Source organism: Pungitius pungitius, chromosome 20 (genome assembly GCF_949316345.1).
Source record: "Pungitius pungitius chromosome 20, fPunPun2.1, whole genome shotgun sequence".
In the NCBI taxonomy this organism is placed as follows: Eukaryota; Metazoa; Chordata; class Actinopteri; order Perciformes; family Gasterosteidae; genus Pungitius; species Pungitius pungitius.
In genome coordinates, this window is record NC_084919.1 from 1,150,080 (window position 1) to 1,164,826 (window position 14,747).

General features: G+C 47.9%; 1 protein-coding gene across 4 annotated transcripts in view; it reads right to left on the reverse strand.

The window, feature by feature from the left end:
• hivep2a (HIVEP zinc finger 2a) overlaps window positions 1–14,747 on the reverse strand; it is a 56,628-nt gene that overhangs the window by 25,560 nt on the left and 16,321 nt on the right. The window contains exons 1-2 of one of the 4 annotated variants that reach the window (XM_037448751.2): window positions 11,461–12,731; window positions 2,835–2,881 (exon numbers count right to left, since the gene is read on the reverse strand). The exons of 1 other annotated variant lie outside the window; for it this stretch is intronic. The gene's annotated coding sequence lies outside the window, so the exon portion shown is untranslated. Of the gene's footprint in view, window positions 1–2,834; window positions 2,882–6,251; window positions 6,443–11,460; window positions 12,732–14,747 lie in introns of those variants that run through there. 2 more of the 4 variants (XM_062559398.1, XM_037448750.2) reach the window with 2 other exon arrangements.

The window sequence follows — 14,747 nt, forward strand, 5'->3', positions numbered from 1 at the left end:
TGTCTGTGTGTGTGCGTCTGTGTGTGTCTGTGTGTGTCTGTGTCTGTGTGTGTCTGTGTCTGTGTGTGTGTGTGTGTTGTGGGGGGGGTTAGGTGACACGCAGCACGGTGCCTTTCGCTCCTCCACTTTCAGTAAAGCTGAAGCGTGAACGGCTGTCTCCATGGCGATGTGGACACCTATCGTTGTGCCCCAGGGACAGTGCCAACGTGTGTGTGTGTGTGTGTGTGTGTGTGTGTGTGTGTGTGTGTGTGTGTGGGTCCATTAAGCAACACACACAACATTATGTTGTTTGTTTGTATCATTTCTGTGTAGTTTTAGTTATTTTACAACAAATTGTAATCATTACTATTATTGTTTCCATGATAAATAGTGGGGGGGGTTCCTCCTCACTGTGTTCGTACGTCATCATCCGGTCCGCCCGGTTCTGCAGGTGCTGAATACCGGGACAGGTGCGACGGAGCATAACCCAGCGCTCTGCTGTCAACAACCAACCGGCGTCTTTTGTCTGCTGCTGACTCGTATTTGTTTCGTTACAGTAAGTGAGTCAGTGGTGCATTCTGGGAAAGGGCTTGGTAAAGATGACCAGCCCTGATGGGAAATACATCAACACACACACACGCACACACACACACACACGCAGGCGAGAAAGCGCCCTGGTGGGATGCTCCTCATCCTCAGGTAGGCGGTGAGTTCGGACCTGAAGTGTCTGACGCCTCCTCCTGAAGAACTCTGAAAGCTCCTGAACTCCGAAACCCGAAGCAGCTGATTGGCCAACAGCTGGGTCCCCGATGGCGTCAGCGCGGCCTTTAACCAGACGGACCTCTTGCGTGGTTTCCCTTTTGCTCGCTGTAAATGAACTCCAGTGAGTTGTTGAGGTCAATCGAGTGCCGCTGACCCTCGTAAATAATGCACTGGTGGCTTCTGGCTACATAAAATACATTGATTTAAACAACGTATTTGCATTAGAACGAGGCTACAGTTTTAAAGTATTAGATAGTTAAATCAAATCAGAACGTAGCAGAGAGATAAATATCTTCATATTTATGAAAGATTCCCAAAACCAACGTCAGGAGCCTTAGAAACGTTTGTTTGTTTCTTTCTACAAACCAAAAGAGAAACCAGACAAAGGAACCAGAGCCGTGACGGCTTCAGCACCTCGTGGTCTCTGACGACGTCACCGCACGCCGCCTACCAGCCGGACCAGGAAGTCGGCCGGTTACGGGGCGTCTGATTGGACGTGGCGTCCTTCTCGACAGAGGTTCATCGAGTACAACGAGGCCGACCCTGGTTCACAATTCACTTCCTGCCCGCTCAGCGGAACGTTTGAAGGTTGCTGCTGACTCCACTTGTGGGAAAATAGTTTTATTAAAAGCGAGCCGAAACGAGTCGGACCGGCTCCTCTGCGTCATCACGGAACAAAGAGCCGCTTAAGAAGCGCTGCAGCCATTGCTTCACTGGGACTAGACGCAGTCATGTGACCCTTCACTTCAATCGGGGAAATATTTTTTCTTAATGGGTACAAAACAGCCAAATTACGTTGATACAGAACGTTGGAAGGGTCCCAGCCTCCCCTCTTCCTCCCCTCGCCTCTTCCTCCCCTCGCCTCTTCCTCCCCTCTTCCTCCCCTCCCCTCTTCCTCCCCTCTTCCTCTTCCTCTTCCTCCGCCCACAACAATCACTGTTGTGAGTTATGAAGAGTTTTCCAGTGTTTGCAGCTGGTTTATTCCAGCTGTCGGCCACCTGTTCGCTCTGCGCACGTCGAAGCATCCAAAACTCCTCCGGAGGTAGTCAGGGGCAACCGCATCCTCACTGTTATGAAGCCCCCCCCCCCAATGTTTACCCCCCTGGGTTATGCTTTGAGATTATGTTTGTTCTGGTTTATTGTGAGAATGAAAAACACTCTCTCCCACAGGAGGGAGTGAAGAAGTCCTCGACCCCCCCCCCCCTTGCCTGGGTGAGAGAACGAGCATCACGCAAGTGGAGCAAGACAGCTGCACCAATATCAGATGGGGAGAGAGAGAGAGAGAGAGAGAGAGAGAGAGAGGGAGAGAGAGAGAGAGAGAGAGAGGGAGAGAGAGAGAGAGAGAGAGAGAGAGAGAGAGAGAGAGAGAGGGAGAGGGAGGTCAGCGAGGGTCTATTTTTAACTCTCCCTGAGTTGTGTCCCGGCTTCAATGGAAGCAGAGAAGAATTGCGTTGAAAGGCGCGCAAACGCAAACTATCTCACAACCTCGGCACACAGCAGGCTGCTGAGAAGCCTGAATGTGTGTGTGTGTGTGTGTGTCTGTGTGTGTGTGTGTCCGTGTGTGTGTGTGTAAAATCACAAAGCACTGAGCCTCACTTTGACTTTCCTCGAAAAACACATCTTTCTCATTGCAATATTTTGTGTGGTTGTCATTTGTATTTTTGTGATACTAGTAGTCCCTTGTGTGTGTGTGTGTGTGTGTGTGTGTGTGTGTGTGTGTGTGTGTGTGTGTGTGTTAGGGAGGGTAACATATACTTTGTGGCTTTGCAACATGCTCTTGGTCCACCACCAACCGTGTCTGTGTGAAACCAAAATCATGCCGGCCACTTCGACTGATGGTAATTAAGCCTCCAGGAATGTGTGTGTGTGTGTGTGTGTGTTGGTTCTGTGGCTTCCAGTTCCATTCTGGTTGTGGTCACATTGACATTCTGTCCTCTCCTGCTCAGCCCTTTTCTAACTGGACCGCTCAGCAGGCAGCACAGAAACCATTAAGGGGAATTCCATAATTAAGAAAATACCAAATACCATCAGAACCAGTAAAAAGCAGAGGTCCATCAGAGTGAACCTTCTCCTGTGGAGTGTGCCGAGCTCACCTGTTGCCGGCGGGGACCCCCTCAGAGCGCGTCCTCATGTGGACATCCTGAAAGCAGAAGATAAAGGTCACACCTCCGATTCGTGTGTCCCAACCAATCACCGCACACTCTGAGGGAGTCGCTATGGCAACAGGAAACAAACAGGACGTGGTCACCGGGGTTGAAGAAAACCCCCTCCCTCACTTTTTACTATGGCACACACAGACACACCAAAACGAGGAGGGGGGGGGGGGGGGCAAAGGGGGAGGGAACTAGGAGAGAAAAAACAAGCCAAAAGTGTGGTAGAGAGGGAGCAAGAGTTAACAGAGGGAGGGAGGGAGGGAGGGAGGGGGGGGGAGACCTCAACAAGCAGGAAAAGTTCCTTCAGTTGATCTGATTTGTGGCAAAGAACGGAAACACACACAAACACGCAATCACACAACCACACACACACAAACACACACACACACACAGAAAGGGATTAAAAAACACACAAACATGCCGTCAATCTAATGGATGGAAAACAACAGAACGCAAAATGACGGAGAAGTGGACAGGCACACGCAACGCACACAGACACACACACAGACACACACACACACAGACACACACAGACACGGCTGTTTTCAGATCAGATTTTTCCGAGTCGTCCTCTCGCTGCGGTCCGCCAGGAGGAAGGCAGGGAAAAGTATGACACTGTTTTTCTGTTTCATGTCTGTCAAACAGGCTCGCACACACACACACACACACACACACACACATACACACATACACACACACACACAGACACACACGCACGCCGGCGAGTGGAGTTCAGTGTTTCCATCCGTCTGAATGGAGCTTTTTAAAAAGAGGAAACCGAAGCCTTCCAGCTGGGTTGAACATGATCTCTTTTATTCTACACTTTTACCCATAATGCCGTTGTGCAACTGATCAGGTCTGGTTATTGATTATACGCGCATGAAGGCGGCTGTAAGAAAGTGTGTCATGTTGGTTCAACCAATCATCGCTATCACATGAGCACAAAGGTGACAGTTGGATGAAAGGATGAGATTTCATGCATTTAATCAGAGATCATTAGTGTGAAGGTAAACACACCTATGATGTAAGTCATGTGACACCACAGGCTCCAAAGGGGAAATTAACTATTGCTTTTCCACAAACTGCTTTCATGTTTAATGTAACGAGAGATTTCACCTCCTCTCTGTTTCACTAAAGTCCGAATCACCTGGTTGTCAAATTACACCTCGGAACAAAAGAATTTTGTTACTCATCGTCCTACGGAAGGAAAACAATGAAGTCAATCCGCTTCTGATGGAGGGACATTTCCAAGAGGTTGAAACGTTCCTGTTGGAACTTTACGCGATGACATCACAGAAGGAAGTCGCCTTGAGTTTTACAATTCCATGATCGAGTATCAGTCAATGCATCCATCACATCTTCATCCATCACATGTACATCAATCACATCTTCATCCATCACATCTTCATCCATCACATCTTCATCCATCACATGTACATCAATCACATATTCATCCATCACATGTACATCCACCACATCTTCATCCATCACATGTGCATCCATCACATGTACATCCATCACATCTTCATCCATCACATCTTCATCCATCACATGTGCATCCATCATATGTACATCCATTACATCTTCATCCATCACATGTACATCCATCACATCTTCATCCATCACATGTACATCCATCACATGTACATCAATCACATCTTCATCCATCACATCTTCATCCACCACATTTTCATCCACCACATTTTCATCCATCACATCTTCATCCATCACATGTGCATCCATCATATGTACATCCATTACATCTTCATCCATCACATGTACATCCATCACATCTTCATCCATCACATGTGCATCCATCACATGTACATCCATCACATTTTCATCCATCACATCTTCATCCATCACATGTGCATCCATCATATGTACATCCATTACATCTTCATCCATCACATGTACATCCATCACATCTTCATCCATCACATCTTCATCCATCACATCTTCATCCATCACATGTACATCCATCACATGTACATCAATCACATCTTCATCCATCACATCTTCATCCATCACATCTTCATCCACCACATTTTCATCCACCACATTTTCATCCATCACATCTTCATCCATCACATGTGCATCCATCATATGTACATCCATTACATCTTCATCCATCACATGTACATCCATCACATATTCATCCATCACATGTACATCCATCACATCTTCATCCATCACATGTACATCCATCACATGTACATCAATCACATATTCATCCATCACATCTTCATCCATCACATGTACATCCATCACATCTTCATCCATCACATGTACATCCATCACATGTACATCAATCACATCTTCATCCACCACATTTTCATCCATCACATCTTCATCCATCACATGTGCATCCATCATATGTACATCCATTACATCTTCATCCATCACATGTACATCCATCACATATTCATCCATCACATGTACATCCATCACATCTTCATCCATCACATGTACATCCATCACATGTACATCAATCACATATGCATCCATCACATCTTCATCCATCACATGTACATCAATCACATCTTCATCCACCACATTTTCATCCATCACATCTTCATCCATCACATGTGCATCCATCACATCTTCATCCACCACATTTTCATCCATCACATCTACATACAGCAAATCTTAAATGCCTTAAATGAAGTGTGGAAAGAAAACAGCAGGGGGAGAGACGGGTCGACATGCAACAAAGTCACAAGTGAACAACATCTGGATGAGACGTCTGCAGCTGGGAGACCGCCAAAAGGACCCCCCGGACACCCCGGGCCCGGCCTGTAACTGAGTTCTGATCCCAGAGCTGAATGTTGGAGTCTGTTAGGCGATAAAAGCTTGAAGACAAACTACTTCCATCCTCGCTGACATCAATGTAAACAAAAAACAACAACCTGTAGATCCAGGAGATGTGAAAGTCTTCTCTCTGGACTGGAGGATCAAGGTGGAGACGCGTCCACAGGAGGACAGAGGACAGACAGAGACGGGTGGAACATCCCTGACTGAAGTGAAGCATCGTTCTGGATTCTATTCTCGTCTCTTCCCTTTTCTGTCTTTTGTTTTCCCTCCTCTGTCCTCCTGCGGACGCGTCTCCTACGACCACAAACTGTTGTATTTTGGGCTCCTCATACAATCACTGCATGACAACAATAGTCTTCAACAGGGAGTGTGGGTGTAAACGATGGGATGTATTATCATAGTGAAATGGTTCTTTTTGTGAATACAATCATCTTTCTATATTTTGTATTATTTTTTGTATATACATTATTTCTATACATTATTAAGTTCTCTCCTCCACGTCACGCTTGTTAACTGCACACTGGACAAAGACAATGACCTCACCTAACAAATACCAAGACGCCAAGTCCAAGCGACCCGTCCACCAGCACAGCCTGGAGACACGAATCATGATGAAGCATCTACAAATGAATCCATGAGCAGGAAGCTTTCAACATGCATGTGTCATGTATGTGCTGCACTGCAGAGGGAAAAGGGAAGGAAAATGCCTGATTTTTATTCCACTGTTAAGCTGCTTGTTATGGAACCAGAACCCCCCCCTCGTCCCCCCCCGGCCCCCACAACACACACAGGCACACACATACACACACACACACACACACACACACACACACACACACACACACACACACACACTGACCACAGAGGAATTTCCTACTTTCGTATAAAACTGATAATGGGATGTGACCCAGCGGGAGTGGAAAAATCAGAGGTGACTTACGAGCCTCCACATTCCAACCTCACCCACACACACACACACACACGCACACACACACGCACACACACACACACACACACCTCTGGGAAGAGAAGAGAAAAGTTGGTGGAGAGAAACCCGTTAAGAGGCTCTTTGTGGCTTCTTCTGTGAGAACACATCGCTGCCATGTGTCATGCAGTCAAATTAAGAATATATATACACATATATATACAGTATATACACTCACCGGCCACTTTATTAGGTACACCTGTCCAACTGCTCGTTAACACTTAATTTCTAAGCAGCCAATCACATGGCGGCAACTCAGTGCATCTAGGCATGTAGACATTGTCAAGACAATCTCCTGCAGTTCAAACCGAGCATCAGTATGGGGAAGAAAGGTGATTTGAGTGACTTTGAACGTGGCATGATTGTTGGTGCCAGAAGGGCTGGTCTGAGTATTTCAGAAACTGCTAATCTACTGGGATTTTCACGCACAACCATCTCTAGGGTTTACAGAGAACGGTCCGAAAAAGAAAAAACATCCAGTGAGCGGCAGTTCTGTGGGCGGAAATGCCTTGTTGATGCCAGAGGTCAGAGGAGAATGGCCAGACTGGTTCGAGCTGATAGAAGGGCAACAGTGACTCAAATAACCACCCGTTACAACCAAGGTGGGCATAAGAGCATCTCTGAACGCACAGTACGTCCAACTTTGAGGCAGATGGGCTACAGCAGCAGAAGACCACACAGGGTGCCACTCCTTTCAGCTAAGAACAGGGAACTGAGGCTACAATTTGCACAAGCTCATCGAAATTGGACAATAGAAGAATGGAAAAACGTTGCCTGGTCTGATGAGTCTCGATTTCTGCTGCGACATTCGGATGGTAGGGTCAGAATTTGGCGTCTACAACATAAAAGCATGGATCCATCCTGCCTTGTATCAACGGTTCAGGCTGGTGGTGGTGGTGTCATGGTGTGGGGAATATTTTCTTGGCACTCTTTGGGCCCCTTGGTACCAATTGAGCATCGTTGCAACGCCACAGCCTACCTGAGTATTGTTGCTGACCATGTCCATCCCTTTATGACCACAATGTACCCAACTTCTGATGGCTACTTTCAGCAGGATAAAGCGCCATGTCATAAAGCTGGAATCATCTCAGACTGGTTTCTTGAACATGACAATGAGTTCGCTGTACTCAAATGGCCTCCACAATCACCAGATCTCAATCCAATAGAGCATCTTTGGGATGTGGTGGAACGGGAGATTCGCATCATGGATGTGCAGCCGACAAATCTGCGGCAACTGTGTGATGCCATCATGTCAATATGGACCAAACTCCCTGAGGAATGCTTCCAGCACCTTGTTGAATCTATGCCACGAAGAATTGAGGCAGTTCTGAAGGCAAAAGGGGGTCCAACCCGTTACTTGCATGGGGTACCTAATAAAGTGGCCGGTGAGTGTATATATATATGTGGGTATATATATATATTCGGCAGAGGAGTAGGACGGTGCATTAAGGGAAGATGGATGACGGAGCATAGAGAGGACAGGCAGAAAGGACAGAAGAAATGAAATGACAGGAGATGTGGAGAAGGGGGAGGGATGTGAGGACGAGGGTGGAGGAATGTCTGAACAGGAGAAGGACGTGAAGCGAAAAAGAAGAAAGAAGAAAGTGTTTTGCAATATGACAATCCCCCTTCTCCCCTCCTCTCACTTCCTGGTGATCCCTTCCTCCATGACTTCATAATCCCCCCCCCCTCATAATCTGTTCTATCGCTCCTTTATTCAGTCATCATCATCTCGCTGAGCTGGTGAAATACCGGAGCAACGTTCGTCTTCCTCTAAGACGTTATTCAAACCTGGAGACCTCTTAAACTAAGAACTGATGAGTTTTCAGTAAGTAAGACTATCACCCCCCCCCCCCCCCCCATCCTTTCATTACTCCCCCACCCAGAAGCTCCAACGCCCCTTATCCACCTCTTCTCCTCCATCCTTCCCTCCCGCATCCCATCACATCCCTTCCTGCATCCACCTCCTAACTTCTTCCCCCTGTCTGCCTCCATCTGTCCCTCCCTCTCTGCCCCTCTCACCCCCCCACCGTGAAGCTCTCTTCGCCAGTCCGACCAGAGGCTATGATATACTGCCACTACCTGCTGTGTGTGTGTGTGTGTGTGTGTGTGTGTGTGTCTGTGTGGGGTCCTGGCAGTGTTTGCAGCACAGAAGGTTTGAGGGTCTTATACCTGCAGAGAGAGAGAGATGAATGTGGAGTGTGTCGTAACACTGGATGCCAAGGTGATGCAGCCACCTGTCCTGAGTGTGTGTCTGTGTGTGTGTGTTATTAAAAGGATGCCAGGTTGTGTTTTGAGGTTGAGTTACGACACACAAATATAGGTCAGACCCAAATAGACGAAGGAATGCCAAGATCTATTCATGAGTAACGGAAAGATCTATCTATCTATCCATGCATCCATCCACTCATCCATCTATCTATCCATGCATCCATCCACTCATCCATCTATCTATCCATGCATCCATCCACTCATCCATCTATCTATCCATGCATCCATCCACTCATCCATCTATCTGTCCATGCATCCATCCACTCATCCATCTATCTATCCATGCATCCATCCACTCATCCATCTATCTGTCCATGCATCCATCCACTCATCTATCTATCTATCTATCCATGCATCCATCCACTCATCCATCTATCTATCCATGCATCCATCCACTCATCCATCCATTAATGCATCCACCCACTTATCCATCTGTCTATCTGTCCATGCATCCATCCACTCATCCATCTATCTATCCATGCATCCATCCACTCATCCATCCATTAATGCATCCATCCACTCATCCATCTATCTATCTATCCATGCATCCATCCACTCATCCATCTATCTATCTATCCATCCATCCATCTATTTATCCATGCATCCATCCACTCATCCATCCATTCATGCATCCATCCGTCCATCTATCTATGCATCCATCCACTCATCCATCTATCTCTCTATCCATGCATCCATCCATCCATCCATCCATCCATCCATCCATCTTTCTATCCATGCATGCATCCATCCATCCACATCCATCCATCACCACCTCGTCTCTGGTATTTAAACAAGTCAACGCACGTCTTCCTGAAGCAGCACTTGAGACATTTTCCTGAGAAACTGCTGCCAGACGAGCATCAAGAACACGGCATTAAAAAAAAAAGTGTTTCCTGTGAGGGATCGAATGTTTCTACCGGATCATTTTCATACCGCACGCAAATACATGCGGCTAAAATAAAACCACAGAGTGTAGGAGGAGGGGGGGAGACGGGGGGGGGGGGGAGGCGCCATGAGTCAGTGGATGGGTTTGTGATTAGCCGTTAGCTGCTTCTCAGTCCTCACCTTCAAGGTCCCGCCCCTTAAAACAACACAAACCAACCCCAGTGTTATGGTTACACACACACACACACACACACACACACACACACACACACACGTGCACATACCAGGGGAGAAGAAGCACACTTCACTGTCTGAGAACTTGTGAATGGAAAAATGTTTTAAAACACTTGGCCGAGCGGCCTGGACGTCCTACGCGTCTGTCTGTCTCTGTCTGTCTTACTGTCCTAGTCTCTATCTGTCTGTGTGTCTCTGTCTCTGTCTGTCTTACTGTCCTAGTCTCTATCTGTCTGTGTGTCTCTGTCTCTGTCTGTCTTACTGTCCTAGTCTCTATCTGTCTGTGTGTCTCTGTCTCTGTCTGTCTTACTGTCCTAGTCTCTATCTGTCTGTGTGTCTCTGTCTCTGTCTGTCTTACTGTCCTAGTCTCTATCTGTCTGTGTGTCTCTGTCTCTGTCTGTCTTACTGTCCTAGTCTCTATCTGTCTGTGTGTCTCTGTCTCTGTCTGTCTTACTGTCCTAGTCTCTATCTGTCTGTGTGTCTCTGTCTCTGTCTGTCTTACTGTCCTAGTCTCTATCTATTTCAAAATAAAATAAAAGCAGCACCAAAGGTCGCAGGGACGGGCAGAGATCAGATGAGGAGACAAGATGAAAGGAAGAGGAGAGGAAGAAAGGATATGAGGAAACAGAAGAAAGGTCCAATAAAACAAAAATCAACTCGCTCTCAAGGTCGCTGATATCACACGTCTTCCCCCTGTGTGTGTGTGTGTGTGTGTGTGTGTGTGGCAACTCTCGGTTAATGGACGGAACTGACACCACTGTGTGAGACAGTGTGTGTGTGTGTGTGTGTGTCCATTAGCATCAGAGCCCTGGGAGAGAACAGAGGGTGATGAGGGTTTTGAAAGATAGACAGACGGACAAATGGACAGGTAGACAGAAGGACAGACAGAGAGAAGGACAGAAGGACAGATGCACACGAGGACCTGATGTCACATCTACTCCTGTCACACACACACGACTCAACACGTTGTCATTCACAGCTGCTGCGTCGCTACGACAACGGTAGACGAGGACATCCCCCCTGCTTGGACGTATCAAACACAAACACACACACAGACACAAACACACACACACACACACAAGAAGACACCCCCGTAAAAGACTGAAAAAGAAAGCATCATGTAGAATAACAAGAAAAGAAAAACTCCATAAACAGGAGAGAAAATATCAATGAAGGAAGAGAGAGACAGGACAAAAAGACAGACAGACAGAGAGACAGTCAGTCACATAGACAGGACAGAGACAGACAGACAGACAGACAGAGGGACAGACAGAGAGACAGTCAGTCACATAGACAGGACAGAGACAGACAGACAGAGGGACAGACAGACAGAGGGACAGACAGAAAGACAGTCAGTCACAGAGACAGTAAACCAACCTGTCCTGCTCTCCCTCTCTTCCTCCGAAAGCATTCCTCTGTGTTCACACACTCCTTCCATCGCCACGGTAACAGAAACACAGACCGGCTGACCCTCTTTCGCACACTTTCTCTCTCTCTCTCTCTTTCCCTTTTGTTTTCAGTGGCACACACACATGTGCTTGCATGCACACACACACATACACACACATAAACTCCCAGTTTAAACTCCCATTGTGTCCAGCTGGTCAGCATCCATCCGTCCATCCATCCGTCCGTCACTCGTGTGTTTACATCTGAGCGTGTTCATTCCCCAGACAGGCGTGTGTGTGTGTGCGTGTGTGTGTGTGTGTGTGTGTGTAGCAGAGTGGGAGCCCTAGAGAAACACTCTTCTTGCCACAGGAGTGAAGCCCAGGCGGTGACGCAGGGCCAGAAATAGATGGAGGGGCCACTGCGGGGGGGGCGGCGCCAGGCCAACATGTATGGCTCTTTTTCAAGGACGTTCTAGCAAACACACACACACACACACACGCGCGCTTCTACGTAAACACACTGTGTACATATGAAATGCACAGGCCTCTGTGCTGTTAAATGTGTCATTGTGTACTTTTTAATAATTGCCAAAGAACTTAAAGGTACAAAAGATTTCTGTTTAATGGAAAAACAACCAGACGTGTCGGTGTGGTGGAAGGAGACGTCGCACCTCAGCAGCCTGAAGACGACAACTTGTCCACTAACTTTTGTCTCCTGAGTCTCTGTGTATCAGAGGTAACACACAGCGCTGCATGTGTACCACTATGTGTACTCTAATCTGTACTGTGTGTGTGTTACACAGGAGAGAAATACTACACATCAGAGCATTTCTTATGAATCTCATATTCATGAAGGGGTCGTGTTGATATGTCCTCGCGCTGTGTGTCTGTGTGTGTGTGTGTGTGTCCTGCCATGCGGTATATTTGCAAAGCTCAGCACTTTGCCTGGTTTAACATTGTATATTCTATGTATTATACATAATACATAAAACATAATACTATGTATTATGTATAGCGCCACACCGTATTATGAATGTTGTACCTGCAGTGACATCGTCTGTAATCTGTAACTGGACATTAAGACACAGATGGACGCACACGTCCTCCCACCAGGGCGCTTAGTGCAGCACTTCTATGTTGACTTTAAAGTCGTATGCACACACACACACACACACACACACACACACACACACACACACACACACACACAGAACAGTGCGTTATGAAACAATATTGAATCGAGGGTCTTACATAAATACTTGATCGTATCTGAATTTCTCTCAGTGTGAAAACATATAATCCGCCTTGTTTAGGATGGAGCAGGGGAGGGTGGAGGGGGAAAAAGAGACGTCGGCTGTCAAACCCCCACCCCCCCCCCCCCCCCCAAACCTTGTGAGTGGTGCACAACTACAAATCCCAGAAGGCTCGGCGTCAACACGTTTGGGAAAAATATAAAAACTCATTTTGGAGGAAACAGAGCAGACGGAGCGGGTGGAGCTGTGGGGGGTAAGATGGAGGAGGTGCAGCGGGTGGAGCTGTGGGGGGTAAGATGGAGGAGGTGCAGCGGGTGGAGCTGTGGGGGGTAAGATGGAGGAGGTGCAGCGGGTGGACGGAGGCCGTTTGTCTTTACTCGCTCTCCTCCTTTGTTAATGGGAAATATTCATTTCCTGTGCTCCATCTTTCCTGCGTTAATATTTGATGATTAAAGATGGCGGCGGCGCCTCAGGCCGCTTTACTCTCCTTTTATTTCTGGCTCCTTTTGTCTTTCACGGCCTTTCTGTGTATTTTCTGGAGTCCATTTCTCATGGTGGAAACATCTTCTCTTCTCCACAGATCTCCTTTCTCCTCGCTTCGTTATCTCCGTTTCAATCTGTCTCCGTCTGTCTCTTTAGAACACCTCCACCCTCTGTCCTCCACCCTCTGTCCTCCACCCTCTGTCCTCCCCTTCCGTCCTCCACCCTCCGTCCTCCCCTTCTGTCCTCCACCATCTGTCCTCCACCCTCTGTCCTCCCCTTCCGTCCTCCACCCTCCGTCCTCCCCTTCTGTCCTCCACCCTCCGTCCTCCACCCTCCGTCCTCCCCTTCTGTCCTCCCCTTCTGTCCTCCACCCTCCGTCCTCCACCCTCCGTCCTCCCCTTCTGTCCTCCACCCTCCGTCCTCCCCTTCTGTCCTCCACCCTCTGTCCTCCACCCTCCGTCCTTCGCCCAGCCTTCCATCCATTTCATTGGTACACAAGCACTCGCACATGCGTACACACACACACATACCTGCAGTGCCCAGACACACAGACACACACACACACACACACACTGTAGAAGCTAGAAGCTTGTGGAAGTTGAGCGGCGATGCTGCGAGGGCTGTTCATTCCGCAGCAGAAGTCTCCCGGCAGCAAAGCATCATGGGAAACCCGGCGCGGCCCTGAAACAAGGAGCCTCTGCACACAGCGGGGGCCGAGGAGGCGGAGCCTCCTTTAAACAAATATACGGGCGAACAGATATTACAACATTCACGTTACAACATGGACTGTGATTAAAGTTCATGGATTCAAGGCTTTTCATTGAGCGTCTTCCACCATGTTTCATTTTTGTCTTTTTAATGCATCGCGTCTCTGGGATCAAACGTCTTGTCGATAAAGCTTCGACGGATTTAATTGAGGGAGAGAAAGGGGGGAGAGAAAGGGAGGGAGGGAGAGAGACCACATTAGCCTCTGAGCCACAGGGGGACCCGGTCGAGTGTTATGCAACCAAACTATGCCAACACACACACACACACACACACACACACACACACAGGCCAGCTGTCCCTAATTCCAGCAGTGAAAACTATCTCTGTCTATTTGTCTCCCTCCCTCCCTCCCTCCCCCTCCTCCCCCCCTCCCTCCCTCTCTCCATCTGTCACGTTGTCAACACTTGACTCCTCGGTCTTTTCTTTTGTCGTTTTTGTGTCTTTGGGTCTTGTTGTGTGGATGGAGCCTCTAACAGTTGTGTTACTGTGTGTGTGTCCCTTTACAAGAGCTCCTTCTTTTATTCAAATCAACGTTGTTGAGAGAATGAAACTCGTCCGTTTGGGTTGATTCTGAAAAGGACAGAAGCAAAAAGGTGCTTCTCTCCTCTCTCTTATCGAGTAAACCTCCCCTGGACCTCACCGGTTCTACATGCGGTGTTGGGGGGGGAGGGGGGTGGTTGTCATGGCAGCAGATTGATGCTCCAGGGACAACATCTCACACGTCTGGGAGTCCCCCTCGCTTCTCACCCTGTCACGACCTCGCCATGTCACT